This window comes from Aythya ferina, assembly GCF_964211825.1.
Source record: "Aythya ferina genome assembly, chromosome: 11".
NCBI classification, from domain to species: Eukaryota; Metazoa; Chordata; class Aves; order Anseriformes; family Anatidae; genus Aythya; species Aythya ferina.
Genome location: NC_140307.1, coordinates 5,703,400 through 5,729,203, shown reverse-complemented (window position 1 = coordinate 5,729,203; position 25,804 = coordinate 5,703,400). Strand labels below are relative to the sequence as shown.

General features: G+C 39.1%; 1 long non-coding RNA gene across 1 annotated transcript in view; it reads right to left on the bottom strand.

The window, feature by feature from the left end:
- Nucleotides 1-1,611: 1,611 nt before the first annotated feature.
- LOC311443066 overlaps nt 1,612-25,804 on the bottom strand; it is a 34,019-nt gene continuing 9,826 nt past the window's right edge. The window contains exon 4 of the long non-coding RNA XR_014697057.1: nt 1,612-1,721. This is a non-coding gene — a long non-coding RNA (uncharacterized lncRNA). The remainder of the gene's footprint in view (nt 1,722-25,804) is intronic.

Below are 25,804 nucleotides of genomic sequence, written 5' to 3'. Positions count from 1 at the left end.
CAGTCCACCTCTGATACTACTTTATATCATGTTAAAATTTGGAAAAAGCCATGAAATGTCATTTTTATACTGAAATTCCTTGATGATGCTCCTGTACTGTTCCTAAACTCTGCTTGGACTTTGAATGTGCAATGGAGTAGTGGCAACACTAGTGGAGATAGCTTCCTATTTCAGTTCTGTGTCTGGAGGTGGAGGTAGATCTACTTTTCTGTGGAAAGGCAGGAGAACAGGTAAGACACAGGTTTAGAAAGTTTCATAGAGTTGACTGTGAAGCAGAGACACCTGAGAGATGAGCTCTGCTTAGTATCAGAAGAAAATGACACTGTACTGCATAGGGAGTGGGTGTTGAAAGTGCTTTTTCTCATTAGCCCAGTCAACAACCCCTTGCTTATGTGAATTATGAGCAACCTTTACATCCATAGGCAATGGGTTTAACTGCAGTGAGCAAAGCAGACAAGAGCTGAACATACACAGGGACATATTGAATCTAATTTTGTGCCATTAAAATGATCACCACTGTCATTCACTATTATTACTATTATTATTACTATTATTATTACTTTGCATTGCTCTACCATGATGTCAAAAGGCTTTAAAACAGGATAAACAGGAAATTTGAAAAACACTTTGAAATTAGCATGCAGCTATTAAAAAAGTCTGTAAAAACTTATGGCCCTGTTAATGTAATGTTGTGTGAAAATTTTCTAAAGACCATTTGTTTTGCATGATATCATGACGAGCACACTGGAGGTTCAAAGTGGTGAAGGTATGGAGAATGAAGAAAAACAACACAAGGCCATCAGACTAAGAAAATAGGAGTAAAAAAATTTCCAGTGCTAAATTTGTGTCTGACTCATACATCTATTCAGCTGTATACCAGCATGACCTGTGGTTGTTATCTTATAATAGTTCAGCATTTGCTTTGTTATTTAAACCTATGCAAAACTCTCCTTTTTCTGGAAGTTTTCGGGTCAAGAAGAAGTGAAAGCCAAGGGGGGTCAGGTCTAAAACTAGGTACTCCTGACTGCTGCTCCTGATTTACTCGCTGATTTGAAGACCACTCTCTCAACATCCTTAGGATTAATCACCTTCATTCAACAAAATGAGTGACTATGCCTGTTACTCCCATTATTTAATGTAACAAGTACATAAGGTTAGCATGATCTGCCATCAACCATCAACATACAATTGGTGCACTGTGATTTTTCTCTTTGCTCTCCCATCTTCCAACTAGTTAAAAAAAAAAAAAAAAAAAAAAAAAAAGAAGAGGAAGGGAGGGAAGGGAGGGAAATAAACTCACCTTTATATTTGTGGGAGTTTCAAGAGGTAAAGCTTTCCAAAGTTCTTTTGATTCCAGCACAACTTCATGACAGTGGCATTTTGACCTTAAAATGTTTCATGAAAATGAAAAGAAATCCTGGAGCATTTGCTATGCAATTCTGACTTGAGAAAGTATGCTATGTGGCAGAACATCCAAGCTCAAACATCATTGCTTTTAGCAGTCACTGCCAGAGCCATGACTGAGGTACAAAAATGTGCTGGTGCTCCCTTAAGCAGAAAGCTGAGAAGTCTGCATCTGTGCCAATGATTTTATATATCTGAAAGCACATAGAATATTTTCAACCAGAGCAATTAATCTTTTATTAGTGCATTATATACATAAAAATAATTGTGGTCATTGCATTGTCAGAGAAGTCCTCCAAGTTTGACTCTTTGTAGGTCTGCAGAAAAGTTTTGAAAGCAAGTTCCATAACATCTGAACTATTCTTTAAATCCAAGCTTTGACTTTCAAGTGGCTTTCATGCATATCTCTACATATGCAAGCATGCTGATGATCTTTCCTCTGAATTTGACATCTGTGCCCAAAAGTACTGAACTTAGTTAACAACCATATAAATAAGAATCTGTCTTTGATGCATTGTCTCTTACCTCTTGCTGTTTTTAAACAAAAGCAAGCATACACAAACACACATCCACACAAATCCTCAAATCTCTGAATAAACTCATAACTCTTTGTGTTACTTGGAAGAGCTATAGGGCTGCATAATTACCCCAACTCCCGCATCAGGCAGGGAAAGTTAGTGACATGTTGAGTGAAATGCTACACTGTGTTAATAACGGTTTTGAAAGAAATCAGAAAAGTTAATCATGTGTGGACACAGGGTTAAGAAGCAATGTAACAGACTATTAAGTTTAATATAGATATGTGATATAAGCATATGCAGACAGCCATTAGCATAAATTCATGTTACAGAAGAGCAGTGCAGCATACCGCGCGATGGATTTATAGCATACGTGGTGTGCAGGACAGGCACCAGAACGAGGAAGAAATGGGTCAACAGATTCATAGACAGGTCTTGAGTCGGATTGGCAGAACTGGGGCAAATGCAACCAGACTGCTTTTCAATGGTGATGTTGTCTGAGAGTGACTATCTATCATATAACAGTCAAATTGCTTGGCTGCTGTTTTCTGTGGGCTCGAGCACGAAGACATCAAAGTCTGGAGTGCACATGAGGTCCTTTACTTTACATTCCTACTATGTGATGAGGACAGCTCTTGCAGATCAATTTCTGCTCCCTCTTTCTGTAATGGAGATACTGACAAGATCTGCAAAAGCAAAAAGTCCAATGCTGCTCAACAGGAGTAAGAAGCACATTCTAAAGCCTGCTTATTTTTGTCTTGTTTACCCGATTTCAGGATCCCTCATTCATGTTGTATTGATTTTGCTTAGTTACTAGCAGAGCTGAGCAAAGAATCTGTAGCAAGTTCTGTGAATTTGCCTTCTTTTTCTCCTCACAGAATATCAAAATTATTCATTACACAAATTCACTGAAGAATTCCCCTCAGTTTTCTAACTGTCTGCCTTGTTATTTGACATCATCTAAATATATGTGGTTAAAACTGGCTCCTGCTCACTATTCTTACTTGTAAAACTTGATTGCAAGCACATTTCCAGAAGAAAACTAAAAAAAAGTTCAAAACTGTTTACAGTTAGATTATTCACAATGAATTGTGGCATACCCTAAGAGAAGCCAAGATGGAATAACGGGAACTCCTGGAGTTTGTTTACAACAACTGGCATTTTACCCTCCTCATCTAGTGGTTAGTGTGATGCAGAGTAATTGGTCAGAGGCTGCAACTGGACTTTTGACAACATTTATAGCACATATAAATTGCACTGAACCACTTGTCCTTCATAATCCCAGAAAGTGCTTTTACACTCAAGATGCTTCCTGCATTCTGTGTTCCTCCTAGCAATAAAAGCCCACAACAAAATAGTGGTAGGCCTGATTCAATTTAATAGTGGTCTCCTCACAATACCTACAACTGTTTAATGTTATGAATCCTTAGAGCTATGCTACTCTTTCATCAACAAAAGAAAGGGTTACAACCTTCCCCATGTACAATGTTTTTATTGTATTTTGCCTTTGGGAATTTCCAGCCCAGCCTAATCTCTATCTAATTGTGTGTGAGGGAGAAAGTCTCCCATCAGCTCAAAGGGTCATTGATATTCAGGTGAGAGCCAAGCTGTTTTCCAAAGTTTGATCATTCCTTCGTCTTCAAGGGCTGTTTGGCATCTTACCACTCACATGTGAAATCAGCTCTAAAAGTGAGAGTCCTCTGGGAACTTCAGTGTGAGCCCTGGTTTTGCTCAGTGCATTTGCAAAGTTCCCCAGATTTTAGGATTTTATTTAGATTTTAACTTGGAGCAATTTTCAGCTTGCTAGTGGTTATTTCAACAAATTAATTCATTAAAATAATTTTTGTTCCTCCTGTAATCCCCAGTGCCAATGCTTGATTCCCAAAATTTGTTGGTAGTGCATCTTATCTGGACTGTTGTAGAAGCATATTTAAAATAAAAATGGAAGAGGACTAAAGTTAGTGCAGAAACAAGAACTTCAGTCCTGAAGTACCAGTCTTTGGCTGGAAGAAAGTGGCTTTCATAGATGCAAAGTTGTCTCCAGTTATTTTGTAATGTCTGGCCTGGCCTGAATAAATCATGGATTATTTTGGATCATAATGAACTCTTGGGTTCTGCATTATATTTACCTTCTGAATGCTGTTTTTTATACTGCAATTAAAAGGAAAAGGATGGAGAAAAGCTGCCTGACTGAAAGGACACCAATTGCTGGATGAATCAAGCAGACTTCTGCTGATTGCATTGTGATGCCAAAGAGCACAGTTTAGAGCCAGACTTCCTTGGGCATGGAAAAGCATTGCCCAGGAGGACTCCTGGAAATGCTGCTGAGCTGCTGAGAATATATCATATTCTCAAGCTCAAGATGATGGCAACAAAAAATCTTACATTTGCAGATTGACAAGGTTATCTCATGGGCGAGGTTAACATACAGCAGAAAAAGGGTTCTTTTTTTTTTTTTTTTTTTTGGGGGGGGGGGGGAGGGGAAGGGAACAAGGGAGAGAGGGGAAGGAGCAAAAAGAAGTGAAAAATAAGCATTTCCATCCATTTGTGCTAGATACCTTGTAAAATAAGGAAAAAAAATGAGAATGGTCTACACCAGAACCAAACGCATACACTTTATGTACAGATTGATTTATACAGCACAGATACTGTATAGACATGTTATTACTGAAGTTTAGCTAAGATAATATTTATGATTTAGTACTTGCTACCCCATTACCATCCTGCACTGGACATCTCCATTTGCCTCTAAGACACCAATTGATTTAATGGCACCAGCAGGGAAAAACAAACAAACAAATAAAACAAAACCACAAAAACCAACCAGATGATAGAACAGGGAAGATTTCCAAGAAAGTCCAAATGCAAATTTAATAAGGAGAGAGAGCCCTAGTATTGTCTTGTGCTTGCTTTTCAGTGGCTGGAGAGCTCAGCTAACTGCTCTGTATTCCTAGCTTGGCTTCTTCCTCCCTACCTTAAACAAAGCCCTCCCATCATGCTTATTAACATTCCAATTCATCAAAGCAATTGTTAAAAAAAAAAAAAAAAAAAAAAAAAGTTATTTCAGCACTGGCGGAAATTATTCTAACATTACATTTCAATAAAATGCCCCCTCCCCTCAGTGTATAAGCAATCAATGGGTTAAGTTTAGATCACTAACGTATGTTCCATGACCCCAGAATGCTTCATCAAATGTACTCATTACCAACTGAACAAGTGAATGAGTAGTTGTGAGCCTCGGTTTAAGCGCTGATGGGATTGTGTGTGAGCCCCAATGTGGCCGAGGTATTTAAATTTTGATTTTTGTAATGGGCTTTGACATGTTTCATTTCCTCCGAGGGAGCACTCAAGACCTCTGAAAGTAAATGTTGCTAAAAAGTCATCAAGGCAGAATATTAAAATGCCATCAAATGAAAATTTCACTAATGCAATCCGGCTAGGCCTTCAGGTACCTGAGCGAAAAGGGGAGTGTCAAAGGTCCCACTTCTTTTAGTGAAACATTATTTGTTCCTCTTCACTGACTGTTTCTCCAAAATAAATTATTTAAAGTCTTATTTCTTTTTTCTCCTGGGCCCTTTAAAGTTCAACTACGCTGAGAGGAGAAGTGGGGAGGGGAGCTGGGGGAAGGAGGTGTCATATGTAGAAATTTAACAAATCACTGTGTGTGCATGGAATGCTGGTGAAGATTGGGTTGTGCTTGCAGGGTTTCCGTAGCCTCGGTGTGGGCAGGGGTCAGGCATGGAAGTGCTCTGGTGCAGGGCTTCAGCCAGGAGTGGGGCAGAGACCCACATATGTCATTGCAGCATCACATCTCAAGGACAGGCTTCAGCCCAGTATTAAGCACATTTCCCCAGAAATTGGAGGGCTTGGAGGTCATGTGAGTGCACCTGGCACCTTGCAGTGTTCCTCTCCTTCCTTCCAGACAAAAGAGTGGTTGCGAATATTTTGGAGCTGTTTCTCATTGAAATGGTAAAGCAAGAAGTGTTCAGAGGAGTAATCAGGTGGTGGAAAAGTATTGTAATGGTGGGATTAGAGATCTTGCTTTTCAGTAGAAAGTGGAGGAAAGTCAAAAGGGCATTGAATTTGGCATAAAAGAACAGGAGGCTCTGGTTTCACTTCCACTCCTTTTCCACCTGTGCAAATCTCTGAGTTTCTGGCTGTCCCTCATGACTTCCAGCACTGGCAGGGCAAAACTTAAGCCCCTTGTTCCCAGGAATCTGAAGGCAAATCAGAAGAGAAAAAAAAAAAAAAAAAAGCAAAAAGCAAAAAAAAAAAGCCACTTTATTAAGAAGCCTAATTCAGCTGAGCTTCATTCAAACTTTACGAGAAGGATGAAACAGAGGCACTCTGACCTCATGCAGATCCCTTCCCGGATGACTCCACCAAGGATATTGGAACAATGAACTCAACCAGTGGAACAGAAGAGGAGAACTGCACCATCAGGCCGAACGCTGATTGACTGAATACAGGCAGGAGGCTCACTACGGTCAAACTTCATAAAGCTGATTAACACATCTCTGCCTGATACATATACCACCAGGAAGAGGGCAGGCAGCAACTGTCGGGGGAAATGCAACTATTAAAAGAGGGTTGCAAAACAAGGGTTTCCAAATGATTCATAACTACCCTTTGTAACCCTCCTACTGATGTTTGCTTTGAGTGAAGGGAGCAAGCATTTTTTTTCCCTCTCATAGTTATTCGTGTATTGCTCTAGACATGATGCAAATTCTGTGCAGTGCAGTTAATAAAAAAAAGTGAAAAGATATGCTGAAGCAATCTCCCCAATTGCTCCCCAAGTCCTGGAAAAAAATAAATCCCCTCTGCACACCCAAAAAGTAAGCAATCTCATTTCAAAACTCATTCTATCAGTTCCTGACATTGTGCTGTCTAATTTCACATTAACACAATGGATGGAAATGGCATTTAAGCTAATTATCTACAGGAGACTGAGCAAGGGGTTTAGGTGAGCTCCAAAAATCAGATGGGAAGAAGAAAAAAAAAAAAAAAAAAAGCAAAAAACCCACTCCCAAAATGACTGCATAAAATCCTTGCCCCACAGAATTCAAGCTGGTAGAAAACAGCTTTTATGTTTTCTGGAAAATACCCTGAAAACCGAGCCCCACCTGGGTGCTCAAGGAGAGTAGTGTTGGAGTTTACAAAGCATACACAAATGCTTCCCACTTTTAGGGGGGATTTTGCAAACACCTGATTTGTGAGCCATCTGCCAAAGTTGTGGCTCAGATGCATTTCATCTCAATTGGGATTAGGGTGAGTGATCCAAAAATGTGCATCTCAATCTAAATGTTGCGGGTCATGTCCCACGACATTGGTTACCTTGTCTCCTCTGGTATTCAGTATGCAAATGGGATGCAGCATGAAGTGATCCAACAGCAAGATGTGATAGGGAGGGAAAAGATAGGACAATGTGTCAGGGAAAAGTGTTTCAGGCTGTGGAAGAATGGAAATGAGAGGTTGGGACAAAGCCATTCTAACGGAAGGGTACGGTACTGAATGCTTGAGAGACATCAGACTTGTTGGGAGCTCATGGCTGAAACATATATAGAGGCTGGATACGACAATATAGTAGTCTAGGTTGGGATGTGGGGAAAGGAAACCTAATGTCATTGGGAATATTTGAGTGCCCTTTGAAAAGAGAATAGATCTCAGATTGTGAGAAAGAAGTGTTATTAAAGTAATGCTACTTCATTTCCTACTTGCAAGGGTTTTCATCTGCTTGTTTGTTAACAGAGTTTCAGTTATCTTGAGAAGCTGAGATTGTATTAAAACAAGTAAAAATAGTCCCCCTTGGTGCAACCAAGGTTCCTCAGAACACAATCAATATTTTCTTTCAGATCAGTTTAAATTTCAATATATTTTGACATTCAAATTAAGAGGACAAACACAAAGACTTTAACAGAAATTACAGAAAAGACAAAATTCAATTTCTTCATGCTTGGCAGTAATTTTCAGCAATAGTTACAACTACACAAATATTTAGGCTTCTTTCAAAATGCCATTTTGGTTTACCAGAAAAAAAAAAAAAAAAAAAAAAAAAAAAGGAAACAGAAAAGTCCTATGGACCAAATTGTTTCTTTTGAAGAAGTCTAAGAAGAACTCAAATGTCTTGTTAATTTTCTTTTTCAACTTGCAATGCTGTTTTCTCAGTATGCTTTAAGTTGATTAAAGTTAGGACTTCTCAAGAATAAAATATTTCAGTGTGGATTGTTTTTTTCTCCAACTCACTGAGGCATTCAGGACATTAACAAAGGCTCTTTTTCAGCTGGACTCTAAACAGTCTATTTAAAAAAAAAAATCACAAACAAGCTGAAAAATCAATTATTCACACAAATCTAGTATTGACCTTCTCTATAAATTACTCAGCCATCCAGTTCTGCCCACAAATTCATATATGTCACAGTGAAACCAAAGGAAATTGTAAATATGAAACTGGCTGTAACTAGACTGTTCAGCAAATCTTACAAGAAAACACATTCCCTAAAACATCCAGCACAGAGGATGTGGGGGCTAGCAAAAGAAACTACGTTTTCATCGCTTTTGGAAACTGACTTTTTGAAACTTCTGAAGGTTTCCTTGGTAGTGACCAAGAAACCCCAGATTCCCTTCTGCTTCACAGATCACTCCTCTTTATGGTTTGTATTTTAAGATTAGACTGAAGGAATCGAGAGGGTCTGTTTCCTGCTGATTTCTTATGTGATGTTAATCTGCCCAGAAAAAGACAGGGAGTCATCTGCAACCACTGTAGGCTGGGGAAGCATAGGGATGGCACAGGCAGCCTGCAGGTGAATTGTAACCTAGCTGATCCAAGCAGACATTCAACCTTTGCTAAAGCCTGGTAGTGTCCTTCTTCATAGTTTCAGTGTCGTGCTGCATTCACCAGGATGATAGAAGAAAAGCAATAAGAGATCCTTAAACTCCACCCATTTGTCCTGTCCGATTGTTTCCATGCTTTAAATTCCACATACACTTGGAAATACTTCGAAACTGAAGTGGTTGGAAACCATTTGGGATTTTAGAGAGTCTCTGTTTCAAAACCAATCAGGACTTTTTTGTTGTTGTTCTCTCTTTGTGAGTTTGTTGCTTCATGGCAAATGGTACAGAAAAGAAGCAAAACCTCCTGAGACACCATTTTGGGAAAGACTTTCAACTGTCAAGGGAAGCATTTGACAAACTTCTATAGCACAAATCCTCTGGCCCTGTTTTATCTGACTTGGCACAATGAAGATATGATGCTTGTAGAAAGTAGTACGTTTACTTTAGTTCCTTTTCCAAAAACTCAATCAATATTGCAGCCTCAATGTCTCCTTTTATAATTGGCAATTACAGCCTGACTGCCTTGACACCCAAGCATCTCCATGTGTGTTGGTCTGTGCAGACAGAATAATGCACCATCAGTGTATCTGCATTTAGAGAATGGGGTCATCATTTTCGGGTTAGCCATTGACTCCGTACTTGAACTTTAGCCAAATGTTTGCCTTTCTTTGACCTTCATGTATCTAACTGGAAAATGTCTCTTGAAAGAAAGAAAGAAGTGCTATTTCTTGCAGAAGGTTCCTAAACAGCAACAACAAAAGAAGAAAGGTAAATAAGGCCTTCACAATTTTCTGTTGGGACTTCTGACATGAAGCCTGGGAGAAGAAAGCTTAATTTTTTTCTCTGGTTGGACCTCTGAATTTCATAGCATAGACTTAGTGCTATGCACATCCATTTGGTTTGTGAAGCTATGGCTGACTGACAGTTCTTGTAAGACCCACATGAAACATGGATGATTGCCTTTAAAAAAAACCTTTAGCATTTATTTTAACTAGCTTACATCCTCCACTCAATATCAGAGATCTGCTTAGGCGGGTTCTGGAAAGAACATTATCCAGGAAGTGCTAACAATGCACTTTAATTTTCTTCTGGACTGACTTGCTGCTGATACACTCCCAGTCTGTTTCTGAGAAAACTATTTTCTGATAAATATTATTGGAAAGGTTAGTGCCCTGTTCAGGAGAGAGATGAAGACAATTCGTTCTGGCTAATAATGAGAAAAGTGCTCAACGAAATATTTGTACAAATGAAATTTTACGGTGAACTCAGGTTTCCCTAGGTAAAGAACTTCATTGCATTCATCCCACAAAAGCATTCTGCTCTCAAAAGTAAAACAAGGTTGCAGCTGTTGTAAACCTTCAGATTTTGTAAAAGGGAAAACCCTTATAAGCTCTGATTACATAGACCCAGATTTTCCAGAAGTTCCCTGGTATGTATAATCTTTCAATGGAGGAAAAAAAAAAACACAACAGTTTGGGGCATTAGGGAAAGGTGAACAAAACCCATGGTTAAATGTACAGCAGCATGGAAAACAAAAGAAAACAAATCAAGATTTGAAACTAACATGCAACAAAAGTGGTATCACTCCACTGCATGAATAAACAATTTGTTGTCTCTCTATTTTCAAAAAATAATAAAAATAAATAAATAAAAAAAAAATGTGCAAAATAGATGTGGAACTTTGAATAAATGTCTCAAAAATTAAAAAAGGTAGAGAAATACTTTCTTAAAATCAAAGGGGAAAACCCCAAGGATCTTTTAGCATAGGGAGAAGATGGAGTCAGAGAGAAGACAAGTGAAAGAGTTTTACAAAATAATGAACAGAATAGAGAAGCAAAATCAAGGAATGATTTGTCACATGTCCTTATTATCAGAACATTATCAGAACATTATCAGAACAATGAAGTGCATTTAATTTTGCAAGAATAAACAGTTTATTTTTTAATTTTATTTTATTTTTTTATCCCAGTGACATACTAACCTGTGAGATTAATTTCTGCAAGGTCTCTGAAATCAAGAACTTTGCAGGAATGAAAAATCCATTTAACATTTATTTTGATAATGACGAAATCTACTGATCTCTAACACACTTTTTTTTTTTTCTTTTTTTCTTTTTTCCAAGGAGTGGGAAAAACCCTCGGGCTTCTTGGCAGAAGTCTAAACTCTAATTATTTAGGGTCAGGAAGAAACTTCTTCTCTTGGCAGGTTATCCCAGAGTTGCCCGCTAGAGGGTCTCCAGGGTGTTCCTTGAAGTCATCTGGTCTTGGTCATCATTAATAGCAAAGAGAGGCCGCATCCAGGATAATCATTCCTTTTCCCCCCATGTACCAGTATATTCCTGTATGCAAGCTCTTTGAAAATATCTGTATTTTGCAGAACGGTTTTTAACTGGGGTCCTTTCCTGCAGCACAAAGGAAAGGCTGTTTGTCCATCCAATTTTACCTACCCAGTCCTACGGGCTCACATCAGAACAAAGAGCTGCAGGGCAGCGAGAGGAAGACATACACCAGGAGTAACAATCCTGCATCCCTTTGCAGGGATTTTAATGGTATATGTGAGGAAAAGTAATAAACGGGACATAGCCCATTAGGCAAGAACAAATTTTCTTCCCGTAATTTTATCTTTGTTTAATTGAATATTTAATTAGTATAAATATGAAACTAATTTTTTTATGTGTTCAGTACATTTAGCAAGAAGTGTTGATCCTGGTCTGCATCTTGAGAGGCATTTATGCAGACACGGACAGCAGCCATGCCCTTCTTGTCCCCTTCTGTGTGCTAATAGAAGTGAGCGGGTCATTTGGCATTAGCAAAGGAGTAACTTAGCATTTGCACTGAGCTGAATCTTGCCAGACTGTGTGCATATTGGAGCCAGTAGACAGCGGCTCCTTTCACGTTGATGAATGGCTTTTTTCAAGCGTTCTGCTCCCTAGTTATGAGAAGGGTGACCCGGTCAGGAGACGACTTTATGAAGCTATAAAAAATGTATGTCACTTCGGACTCTCTAATGTCACGGGAAAAAAAAAAAAAAAAAAAAAAAAAAAAAAAAAAAAAAAAGGAGAGAGAGGGAGAGAGAGAGAGACAGAGAGAGAGGGGTGGAAAAAAAAACCCTGTGCACAAAAAAATAGCTGGGTAATAAGCCTGTTTTCAATGCACTAAATAGCTTTCTGTCTACAGCCCCTATGTATCCCTGTGAGCTGGGGCTGCCGCTTGCTTCAACAAAGCAGCGAGGGTTTTGTGTGTGTTTAAAAAGGTTGATTCTCTTTGCCTTCCTATCACAGTAAATGCTTATCATGATGACAACAAGGCATTGGGAACGCAGGTCGGGTGGCTGTTACGTCGGCTGCTGCGAACAAGCTATAATGCACTTAAAAAAAATGTAATCCACTCAAGGTGGCTCTGACTTTTAAGTATGCAGAACAGCTGAAGAGAAAGGCACCATAAAAGCAAAGTAGCTTTGAAAGGACCTTTTCATCTAATATTTTATAAAGTATTTTCTCTGTGTCACAAAGAATAAAAAGTAAAGGATTGCCAGGTATGTTTGCCCCTACGCCTTTGGTTTAATACTCTGGAGTTTAAAGATACTGCCATGTAGATTTTAACAAAGACGGCCCTCTGTAGATCCATAATTTAGCATTCATTGAATTTTCCCATTTCTTTTTAGGCTTTGATATGCATATTTCACTGCATTAGATGCGTCCCCCTCCCTCATGCCCCCTTCCACCCACCTCCCAGAGATGTAGCACATTTTATAACTGATGTTAAAATGTTAATTTGCACAAGGTAAGTGGCCCGGAGGATTGAGGGCAGAGGCCTTTTCTTTATTAGGATTTCAATTAGTCACGGGCCAAGATGGGAACGCCCAAGTTCTGGGTTTGAACGCTGCCCTTGCCAAAGCTGAGATGCAAAAGCTCCTGAACTCCCAAACCCAACTACGGGTTCATTTTCCTGTTTTTCCTGGTGGGATTTCCAGTTCTCACCCCGCCCAGCACTGGAACAACTTGCATCACGGTAGAAACAAGATGGGCTCTGAGTTGAGTGCCTGGCTAAGATAGATCACGGACATTTCTCTAAAGATAGTTGGACACCTCTGTGCTTTTTGACAGGCACAAATCAAGTCTGGGAGGAATGCAGATCAGTAAGATTCAATAACAGCAGTGTGCAAGTTGGTGTTAAATGGGCAGAGGTGATGCAGAAATGCAACTTGCACCCTTCTGGTATTTTGTGGGGTTGCAAAATGGATGTAGCTTTAATTCATTTGGAAGTCCCTGGAGACTGAATTGAGTCCTAATGAAAGTTTCCATTGAAGTTAATGGACCTGATTCTCTTCTCATTGCAGGGAGTACTTCTAATTAAGTCAATAGAGTTACAATAGCATAAAACTGGTGTATGTGAGAGGACTAGCAGGTCTTGTGAGAGTTGAGCTTCCTAATGACAGGACTAAAATTGGACCCTGAAAATTCTGATCATTCTTGCACTGCAATAAATTCAGTGTAATTGCATCAAAATGCATTGAGCAGGCAGTGGCCTAAATACTGCAGGATTCTTCCCTGGACATAACTGTGTAATTCCACCCTCTTCCTTATGGAAGCAAGATCAGGATTTTGCTTTCAGTGGCTGGAGTACAGAAGCAAATGCAAGTCTAGAAAAGGGGATGGTTTTACTTTGATTATTATGTACAAATGTTTAAATTGTTCATTACTGCAACGAGAATAGACTTAAGTCAATGACAATAATCCCAATTCTTTCTCTCTGGTAGAAACACACCTCAAATGGTAAAGCTAATGGAAATCAAAAGTCATGGTCACTACTTCCAAATGTTTTCTGTCTGTGGAAATGCATTACACGGTATGGGACAGGTAGGGAGCTTACTCTAGCATCCCTAAGACTGTACAACAGCCTGCGACAGAACTGGCTGTCACCACCAGAACATCCTGCCTTAAGACCAGGGCACTTCCCCTGAAATGGGAGGAAAGAAAACCATCAAATAGCATTCACTCAATGGCCCACTTCTCCTGAATGAGCCCAAGAGCAGCTGAGCTTTTCCTACCAGCATAGAAGGTGGAGATAGTGCACCAAATCCCAAGACAGCTATTTAAAGCCATACTCTTTTTCTCTCGTACTTCTGTCCTCTAAAACTGTTTAAGCTTGATAATGCATAAAATATATATTTTTACAAGAAAAAAAATTCTTTCCATTTAAGAATTTATTAACAATTTACATAATTGCTTAAGTAATCTGCATAATTGACAGAAAGTTTAATTTGACCCTAGTTCAAATGCAACACTTATGGTTTTAAATTGAAATGGGTATAATTCATTTATGAGAGTAATTAAGCCATAGTGTCTAACAAATACAATGTATGCTGCCTGAGGCCTTCAAGGCCAGAACATGCTATTAGGATGTTTTATTTAAATATGTCAAATCTGTTCATCTCCAAAGCCGCCTGTGTTAAAATATATCAAATGTCTTACTTGACCTTTAAGGTGCCCTACTGAAAGCAGGGCATTAAAAAAATAAAATAAAATAAAAAATCACAAGCTTTCTTGTGTGCCTAAGAAAAGGCAGGAGTGGTTGAAAGGAGACCAAGGGAAGAGTGCTCTGAATGAGACTATCATACTGCCCAGCAGCAATGCAGCTTTAAGGGACTGGTTTTGCCTTCATTAAATGAAATCCGCTGCTGAGTGCAGTGCCAGCAGACAGCTATTTCCAACCACGTAAGCCATCCAAATAGAGCTTACGCGATGCAGAAGTCTCTGTGTTGGCCTTCTGTGAAGGACAACCCAGCAATCCCTTGAAACCCCTTTATTCCTTGGAGACCATTCGGGTTGTACTAGCATGAGCCAAGGCAGAGGAGGTAACCCCCAAATGCCAGTGCTGGCCAGTGATCACCTCCTATATTACCCCCCTGGAGGATATCTGCTTAAGGTTACAGCTGTCCTTCAAGCACAGATTCAGTAGTCATTACTCAGTCTGAATGATACTTTCCTTTAGCTTTATCCCTGTCAACATTCTGGCTGCCACTCAAGGTCCTAGACTGGCTGTTAGACTTCACATTTCCCTATATTTGGGTTTATGAAATTATGGGGAATTTAATCAGCTATAATCATTTTGCCCTAAGGGTTGGAAAATAAAAGGGTAGCTAAAGATACTTGTGAAAATGAGGCCCTAAATCTGTGGAAGTGTAGTACGTTTTTAATGAAAGCTTCCCTGCTTCTGTAAGGCTGCAGTTAGGAGAGTTAAGATGTTTCTTGGTAAGGAAAATGCTGAAGACCTATTCAGCACAAAGAGTTTTTATTTCTATTTTGGATTGTTTTTTCCATGTTGGTATGCTGAGATGCCTTCATGGGCCTGTAAACTCCTAGGTTTAGGTCTGAGTCTGCAAACCCACACCTGATTTCATCTGATCCTTCATGTTGGGCTACAGGGCTGACTTATCCTCCAAATACAGTTCCAGACTTGTTGGAGTACAACAAAACCTCAGCTTCTCAGTAATTTCAACAAGTTGATAGTCAGGTATTAAAAGGCTGATCATTCTTTCTTGAATGAACATCTAGTATTATACAATAGAAATATGAAGGTCTATGTGGTACATGCTACCACTTCTGATCTTTCCTCTATAGTCAAAAGAAAGGGAGTATGAAACTGGACTTTGGGTTGTTTTGTTTGTTTCTTTATTTTCTCCAAATGTATGTTCCTAGTGTATTTCAAGTCAGACCCGCTCATTTTTCTAATTAAGACATTATGTGACAGACATAGGAGAGATGAGATGCAGGATGACTATATGCCAAATAACGATCTTAATTACCAGTTCTGTAGATTAAAGCTGTGTGGTATTACAGAATTTATTAAAGTCCTTCCATAAGTGATGAGAATGTGCAGAACAGTAGTTTTGCCTAGTCTTGGGATTAAGTCACTAGTTTCATGATAGATGGTGTTTCTACATCAGCTCCAGAGAACGAGGAGCGTGAAAAGTCAGCTGTCATTAAAAAAATAAGTAGAGGTGATCAAATCACAACAGTTCGACAAGTCACCATGAGTCAGCTGAGCTGCAGCAACGATCCCTGGGCATGCTTTTATCTGAAAGCAAATGCTAGCTCATACGGTATAGCTCAGGATGCCTTGAAAGAGGGCAAAGTGAAGTGTATTATTTTGCATATGCCCCAGGCAGAAGAATGCACTTGCAGTAAGTTTCTGCAGCTCAGCTGACACAGCTACAGTTCCATGATAGCAATTACAAAACATACTTGTCTAGCCTGTTTGCGGATGGGAAACACCATTTTTGAAATAATTGGAAAACACCACCCTAATTAATCCAAAATAAATGAGGCCCATTACATGCTTATTGATTGATTAATTGATTGATTGATTTTTGAATTTAGATTAAGAAGTAATCAGCCAATTATCTTCTTTCCCTGCTCCTAAAATCTAGTTTATAGTTTCAGAATGATTTCCCCTGAAATCAATATTAGGACAAGAAAGATGTAAAGTCCAGTTAGCTGAAGAGTCTAAATGACCACGTAGAAGGGTGAAAGTCATAAAGTCCATGTTGGCAAATATGAAGCACTTATGAAGACTTCACAGAACAGATGTGAGGCCCTGGTTTCAGATTAAAAAAATTCTGAAACTTCTTAAAATGTTGTTTGTTATGTCAGTGGATTCTCTGCAACTATACCGGTCTGATATAAATGGGTTAAAAGTGTCAAAGCCAGTGTCATGTAAGCAAGAGAGTACATTGTGGTTTTAAGAAAAGGTCACATGTAAATGTCATAAAGGGTTCGTGCTTCTGGTTCTATGTTCTTACAAATGAGTGGGATTATTAAATCTTCAATATAATAATAATAATAATTAATAATAATAAAATCTCTAGTCTTTTGCTAGTGTTCAGTCCCACCTGGGAGGGAACTGTTCAGGTGACATTTGAATGGAGTACCCTAGGAATGGGGAGAGCAGAGGGGCAGGAGAGTGAGGGTCCTGGGAAATTTCCTAGGAGATTCCAATCACAATTACCAGGTCAGCTGGGTGAGACTGCTTGGAAAATCTGCAAGGCAAACTGACCTCAGTGTGAAAATTAGGCCATTGCACACATCTCTCCGAACACCTTTGATTCCAGAACATCTGCCCAGAATCAAGCACCACTAGTGAATTACTGATCATCATTACTGATCTAATAATAATCTCATAAATAATACATCGCCTTCAGCTTCAGGCAGCCAAGTCGGCAGCATGAAGTACTACTAACCCCGAAGGCACAGATTTCTTCTGAAGGGCCTCAGTTGAGCTTGTACCATCAGTTAAAAGTGCATGGGTTTCACAGCATTTAATTGCCTGATTTGCAGTTTCCAGGTAGCTGTCTAGATAGCAGTTAGACACTTAGGTAGCACAGAATACTTTTACATCTGTAGTAGATAGGTTATTTCTATAATAAAAGTAATAATAAATAAATAAATAAATAAAGTTACATATAAAATGTTGAATATAGTTGTTTATTGTATAGGAGAAAACATAATAATATTTGTTCTACAATAATAAAACCAGAAGTCATTTCCTGTTATACGACGGTTTAATAAAGTCTTCATTTATAAGCCTCTAGATCCAGTTTGATTAGAAGGGAAAATCTGTGATTAAACCAGTCAATCCATCAATTGATCCTTGTTCAGCCCATTGCTTTCTGAATGTTACTGGCTTGATTCAGCAACCCATGTTTACTATTTTATTCTATGTGCAAAGTACCACAGGGAGCAAATCTGTGCATGAACTTATAGTCTGTTGCAACACATTATTAACCGTCCTCCCTGCCATTTTTTGTCCCTGTTAAGAATAGCTTTATCAGGATATATAACTTCAGGATAAACTAGGATTGGCTACGCTGATATCATCAAGATAAGCCAAACATATTAAAGTCTTGCTCCTTGTGCTGCTTTGCTGATCCCCTGGACAAGGTTTGCATGTGAATGTGGGCTGGATGCTCAACAGTGGTTCTGGAGGAGTGTCCTGGCAGAATGTGGCTTTCCTTCTAAAGCCTTTTATTTCAAACAAGGTGGAGATCATTCTCAGATACATATCCAGACAACTCTGCCATATTCCTGAAATACCTTTAACATGTAAGTAACTCCTGCCCACATTAAAACTTGAATAAAGGGGTTCATACCACAAGTAAGACATCATTGGCTATATCTCAAAAGCCAACCACAGTTAACATCTGAAAAGTAGTTTGTTTTACTTCCCTTTCTGTATTGCACTGTTCCAGAACAAATTGCACCAAAATCTTTAAGGCTACCAAGAAGCAGATGTCCTATAATAAGAAAGGCAGTGAAGAAAATGAGCAGAAAGAGAGGTCTGCCTCCTAGGAAAACTAGCCTATCTGACTAAGTAAAATGTCAGGACCAAATCCCCCAGTCTGAGGTTTTGCCCATTCGGTTTAATTTAATTTAATTTAATTTAATTATTTATTTTTTAAATCATAAATTGTGTTCTTTGCTCAGGCTGTAGCAAATTGTTGTGTATACCCACAAGTAATTGTAAGGGCAGCTGACATCATTTAGACATCAAAATACCTGATAGAGCACTTAGATGTGCAAGTGACCTTAAATATACCCACTGAGAGTACAGAAATGGAAAGAGGGCTTTAAAGTCTGGCCTCTAGATTTTAAGTGCAGGTGATTCTGTGTTGTTTCATTCGAAGTGGTTCTAGCTGGTCCTGGAATTTGCATCCCTGTGCCATCAGAATGGCCTGTAGTTTCTTAATTACCAAACAAATGGAGAGTAGCTGCTTGATTTTGACAGCTCCTTTGTGTATCATTCTTCACAGAACATGAATGATTAATGGAATTTTCCCAACACAGTCAAAGTTGTTTACTGATGGAATTAAAGCTGAAATTGGCAGTGCTCTTTAGGGAGGACTTTTTCTATAATGTCACCAGACCTGCCAAGCTCCCCTAAAAAATAGGGACAATTAGTGATGGGTCAGAAGGATTCTGGGTATTAAAAGGTTTGGTTCTCTCCAATGACAGTGAAAAGGTGGGGAGAGAATAAATAAAATAATAATAATAATAATAATAATAATCATCATCATCATCATCATCACCGAGCCCTTTATTGATTATTTCCTTTATGAAATAATATCCTTGCATCCAAATTGTGTGCTTGAATTAAAAAAAGAAAAAAAAGTTTAAATTCAGTGTCTGAAAATATGCTGTACATAGAAGAAGCCAGATAAAGGACACCCGTGTCTTTGTTACCATTTGAAACATTAGAAAGGGCTGGAGCAAAAGCTATCTGGTGAAGAAGGCAATCAGTACTGGCAGACAGAATGGAAGATGGTTGATGCTTGTGCATCCTGTCTTGTAAGGAAGATTACATGGCTGTTAGATGGCCTTGAGAGCTGTTTTCACTGGAAATATACCTGTACAGACTGGGGGTGGGGATGTGCATCAGAAGGAAATGGCAAGAGGCTGGTGGTCACAGCATATAATGACAGCATGAAAGGAAGCTGAATCCAATGAGTAAGGCAGAGCTACGAACTAAAGTATCTAGAATTATTCTGAGGATATTCATGAGTATTCTTTTTCCCCTGTATTTTCATCGTTTGCCTTCTTGTCCCCTTACATTGCCAGATTCCACAGGCAGAAAAATTTGTGGGAGTAATATCCTCCCATCAGCAGCAGTTCATCTGGGACACACTTATGAAGTTCATAAGAAAGGCAAGCCCTACACAGCATGCTCAATGTTTAAAGTGTTTTATGAACAACTTCACACCAACCCCAGGAGATAGTTAGATAAGCATATGATTTATTTTTATTCCCATTTTCCAGATGGAGAAAAAATGGTGGAGTGACCTTCTAAAGGCCGCAGCAGGAGTTGAAACTGAGATGAGATCAAGGGGCTCTTGACTACCCTGCCCATAGGGAAAAAATCAGATTGTTCTGCATCTCTCTTCTGCATCTATTGCACTGACAAAAGCCTTTTGCCACACTCACATGAACGCATGTACAAGATGGATTTTTATGACTGCAGTGGAATCTGGTAGATGGCCAGGATACTTTGTTTTTTAGCTATCCCATATCATACTTCCCTCATGTGCTTCTCTCTCTCCTGCCTCTAAGCATTTTTCAATAAACAGGCAAAATTACCCATGAACAAGGCTGCAAGGGACAGTGCAGAGTCAGTGAAGCAGCATGCCTCCCATGCTTGTATAGTTAGCAGCAAGTATATATAACACAGCCCTGCCCTTCCTCTTCTAATCAAAGTGGCTTGCTACCAGGTAGGTGATCAGCTGCCAAAGGAGATTAATTTCCCCTTTTAGTATGTGTCATGGGGTTGGAATCAGTTGCTTTGGTGTGTTTTTAACATCATCTAAAGCATAGCCAAGGGATATAATCATACCCTTGGGAGAGCAAAGGTACAATACATAGCTAAGTGCCTCTAATCCACAGCAGCATGATTATCTATTGGTAACTGCCTCCTCCTCTTTAGCTGTCCTACTAAACTTGAGTTTGGTTAATAAAAACAAATGAGTTCAGCATGCCACAACAGGGTAGAGAACATATTTTGGGGGTGTCAGGGTGGGGGAAGGTTAAATGTTCTGTTTTGTTTTCTTTTGTTTTAATGCAAAACCCAACTGGCCTGGTGATCTCCAGATATGCACAAATACTGATACTGATGCCAGATATTCACTTGTACAGAAAAAAGTAATACAAGTACAAAAGGGAAGGCTGGTGTGGATGAAGAGGAAATGGCTGGGACTGAGGACTGGGAGCCAATTCTTGCTGTGATGTACTCTTACCGCCTTTGTGATCCTGGGCAAGCCTCTTATTAAATTTAATAATGAGGGTTGGATCCAATGACTGATACTAATTGGAAAGCAAAAGGCCCTTTCACCTTCCGCTACTAAATTTGCACCTGAAGTTAGTTATCCGTAGTTAATTCTGTGCTATTGTATCCTAAAGTCAGACTTCAGCACTGTTGAAACCTTATTGTAGTTGCTGTTGAACAACAACACCTTTATTCTACACCATCCTCACAAAATTATAAGAAAGTATATAAATTTACCTGTGTTTTAAGAAATAGAAGGGCTTCCCAGAAGGGCACAAGAAATAGAGAAACACACTATTAGTCAGAGTTGGAAACATATCAAAAAATCTGGTGCAGCCTTACCATAAACACAGATAATATATGGTGAGTGGTGTGGTTGAGTCTGGTGACACTTGCATTTGACCTGTGCAGAGTTACTTGTATTACACCATCGTAACATGAAAGGGAAAGTTCACATGGCGCAGCATGATGGTACAGGTGTATGCACCACCCAGTCATTAAATTAAACTGAGGAGAACAAATGTTTTTCTCATGTTTGAAAAATATCTGTAGAAGGTAGAAAACCCTTAAAAAAAAAAAAAAAAAAAAAAAAGTTTATTTGTTCATCCATCATATTTTCCAGGCAACTGGTCTCTTGAGAAATAGGCAAACAAATAGCCAGAAGTGAGTGGTTGGGAGAGGAAAGATATATATGAATTCTTTCAAGCAAGGCACATCTTGGAAATACCAAGTCCTTGTACTGGAATGTTAAGTTCATGTTCTTTCCTGGTTCTGGCAAGGGTGGGGTAGCAGTCTTGGAAGAAATCAGTTTACCTGGGAAGGCCTGGGGCCTACCTGAAGAAAACAAAATGCTTTGCTTTGAGCGAAGGCTGTCTAGCCTTTGCAAATGTTCTCAGAATTCAAGCACTTCTATAATGGTCATTTGATTGTAAGACTGCCTGGCTCTTACACTATTTTAAACTGTTCAGAGACAAAACCAACTGCTACAGTAAAACCTAAATAAATAAATAAATAAAATTGATCACATGCCCAGGCAATACTTACCATGGACTGTACTTATTTTGGCTAAAGATGTACAAGGAAGTTTTTTTAAAAAAAATGCCCTGAAGGGAACAAACAATTAACAAGACACTTGAAAAAGCAACCACAACACCCTGACTTAATGGAGCCATTGAAAAAAATCCAAATAATTTGATCTCTAACAAAGGAGGGCCTGTCAGGTCAGTAACCCAGAACTGAGGTAATGGCTTCATATAACAATAGTGCTTGACTTAGTGTTCATTTTCAACCCACAGTAGTAAAAGTAAAGTTCAACCTAACAGCAGCTGTCAAATACCATCGCCTAATCCCCCCATAGCTGCTTTGGTACAATTTTGGTGGTGTAATACACGGTATCACCTGACCCCAACAAGGCCACCGCACTGTTAACACTTTGCCCTTGGGAGGTACATGCGCAGGTCAGAGTGGCTACAAACTTCCCCTTAGGTATTTAGGAGAAAGACCTACTCACACTCCAGACTACAACTCTGTTGTACTCTGGGCCACAGGAGTGCGGAAATGTGTTTCTTTCCAAATCATTAAAGCTTGGCATTTCAGAGCTGGGCTCCAGGGAAAATGTCCCTGGCTCTCTGTGCCTTCCCTCCAGTATTTCGAAACATAGATGCTAAGCTTCAGTGCACCTTCCTGCTGGATTTTCAAACAACTTGGTGTTTTGCAGGCTTCAGGATATTATAAATATTGACATTTTTTCCCCCCTAACTATGAACTATTCAGGGCATTTCCAGTGCTTGGGTTGTGATGTGCTGAGTAGTACAATGGAAAGAGCTGGGTTAACAAATCTCATATCCCAGCAAAGCCTGAACATAGATCTCTCCATGGGAAAGGAGCATTGCCTAAAGGTTAAAGAAAGCTATTGGGACATATCTCCCCATCGACCTTGGATCTCTACTTCTCTGTTCTTATCTAAATACCATATGCCTTCCCTCTGAAACAGGCATACCTGATGCCCAATAAAACTTGTGGTGTTTTGGTGTCTATTTGCATGAGACAGAAGGTGCTTTGGCACATTGTCCAATCTGACCAGAAGCCAAGGGACAGCATTGCTATGATATGAAACAACTTGCAAGAAAAAATAAATCCAAGCCCAGAGCTGTAGCTGGCAGGTGCATAGTGTCTGATCTTCCTGCACGTAAGCAGATAAAAGTTTACAAAGACCTTGTTGTATAAGAGCAGAAACCGTGTTTCCATTCTGGTCATTTTTACTACAAATTCTGCTGAGCTCCACTTTCTCTTTACTCATCATCTGTACCTGCAGAGGCTTTCTGTTAACCCATCTCTGAATAATTCCCCTCAAGTCTTCTTTTATGAGACTTTCCATATATTCTAAACTCAGGATGGGAAATGGAAAGAAGAGATGAGAAATATCTTCTCTTATCACAACACTGTCAATGTCTTGCACCTATGCAACTTCAGGGAAATTCAGATAAAGCTGAAGGATGTGGTCACTTTCTGCATGTCTAGACAATCTGCATAGTTTTCCTTATCCAAACAGGCAAGTCTGAGACACTTGAGGCAAAAGACTTTGGGGCGAGCTTCTAGTTCCTTTCAGTAGCTCTTCCCATCTTACCTTAACCTCAGTCTTCTTCCCTTTGGTTATTTATTGAGTTTGAACCCTTAGTTAATGGAAACTTATAAGATATCACTTGGCATGGAAGACACCCCATATGGGCAAAGCACCAAAGAGTGAAGTGTTTCCCAACTCCATTTCAGAACAATTTATCTGGGAATCATTGTCAGATGCTTTTTCAGCTATGATCAGACTTTTTTGACACCCCATAACAACAAATATTCTTTCCATTGGGTATCATATTTGTTATTTAACTCTACATATTTCTCCATTTCTTGGTGTTCTTTCACTGAATGAATGATGATAATAATAATAGTTTTAATAACAATAATAGAAATCAAACTTTTTTTTTTCTTTTTTTTTTTCTTTTTCTTTAAGGTACAACATTGTTCAGCTTGACTGGCTATAACAGACTCAACTCCTTGAAAGTAATGGAATTACACTGCCAGCACAGTTCACTGGTCTGCCCCATTTTGGAAAATTCATCTCTCTTAATGTCTCAGCCACACTGAAGCTCAGCATCAGTTGCTAAACCATGGGAGCTCAGCATTGTAACCCAGCAGTCCCAAATCTCAGCTGTGCCTTGGAAGGACCAAATATTCAAATTGGCATAATGGGATCAAGGTTCTGTTCAACTGTATGATCTGAGTATTTCTTTGGAAATAAAGTGGAATGTGATGCGATTCAAATCAGAGGGAAATTACCATTTTATGATTTCATTGTGTAAGTGCTACTGTACAAGAATGCTCAATTTTATTTGATTGATATTTATTATTGATTGATATTTAAATGATTGCCTTACCCTATGGAGCTTTTCTAATAAGGGACACTCAAGACTTTATAGTAATTTTACAAATCTGTCCAGTGAAGCAGTGATTTCTTTGTCTGAAAGTCGCCTAAGGTTCAGAAATCCACGTTTAAAAATCTAACCAAAAATTCACTAAGTCCACCTTCCTGAATCAGAGTTCAGATATTTATATCACAGAGCCCACAACTAGATACCACTAAATGCTGCTAACATTACCATACTAACTTGAAATAGCCTATTCTCTGTACCTGCTGATAAACACCAACATTTTCACCTGCAAAACGTGCTAAAATTTGATACCCAGACTTTAGAAGTACAAACTATTGCTTTTCCACACATACACAAGAAGCAGATGATTTTGGATGATTTGGATTTTTAACAGGGATATACTGCACTAACACTTGCTCCCCAGGCACAGAGGACTGAGAATTTCCTCAGGCAGACAGCTATCTGGGGACATTCCCTGCCATGTCTTACACCATGTGCATGCTCTAGGAAAGGAATCATATTTAGCACAGTACAATTTACCTGCATGATTAACCATTGACGGTGGTTTTGGATGTCTAATCAGATTATATTGGGTTTATGTACAATTTCCTAAGTAGGCCGACTGATAGATTGATCAAGGGTAGATGGGATCTGACAGCAGAATATTATGGCAGAATTCTTCCTGTGATGGATGAGCCCACCTTGACACAAACTCCAAAGCTTCGCCTCTTAGTAATAAATCTCAGCATGAAGTCATCTGTCTCTGACCTGAAGCTCGAAATCAACGACTCAGGATACTGAAGTTTCATCGTCTTTATGAACATTTAAGTTGGCTCAATGGCATAAATACACACCTCCTGCATTCAATCTCTTTAATGGTGGCAGGCCTTATAATGTTGGGGGGGTTTGTTTGTTTGGTTTGTTTGTTTTATAAAAGGTAGCGACTCATAATGATTCTCTCACCAGCCAGGGAAATCACTGCTAATAGATTACATTCTGCACAATGCTTAATGAGCCATGATTGGGAAAGGAGATGGGAAATGGCACTTTGGATTGATTTAGCAAGGATTCAGTAAAGGAAATGCCATGACTCCACAAGCAGCGGTAGGTTTTACGTGGTGTCATAGAATTATATAACAGGCACCTCAGGTAAAACCTACAAAATGTCTTGCTGGCTTGGGAGCTTAACTTGCATTTTCAAAGCCTATTTAAAGCCAGATTCTGAAATATACAGCTAGTTACCCAGAAGGCTTTTTCAAAGCAACAGCTTGAGTAACTTTCAGTAGGAGATGATTGGATAGGCTTAGAAAACAAAATGAGATTTTCCCCCAAGCCCACCTGCAAAATCTCCTGCATCTCTGGAACTCCAAAAATTGAAATATCTCATTCCTTTCTTGTAAACTGCAATATGCACAGAATATTTGATGGCTCAATATGGTGTTCACACTATCCAAAATTAATAATTTAATTTGCCTGAGATTTAATCCAAAGCCACTGAAGATATTGTGGCACTACTTCTTCATGGGACTTAAGCACCTAATTCTTATCAATTTCAGCAGGAGGTCAAGGTTTAGTTCTTTCAAGGATCCAGGTGCATGAGTCCTCAGATCATGTTTACATGCACTTGTAATGTAAAAACGTAAGGCTTTCTAATAGAAACCCTCTGAGCTCCCTGTGCTTGGTAGACATCCTGGGTACCCACTGCAGCTCACTGAATTAATTGAGTAATGCTTTCAGGTGACCTACTGTAGACATTTTCATCTGACAGAGCCAGGAAATAGGGTAGCTAATAGACCATTTTGGAGTATTGTAAGAT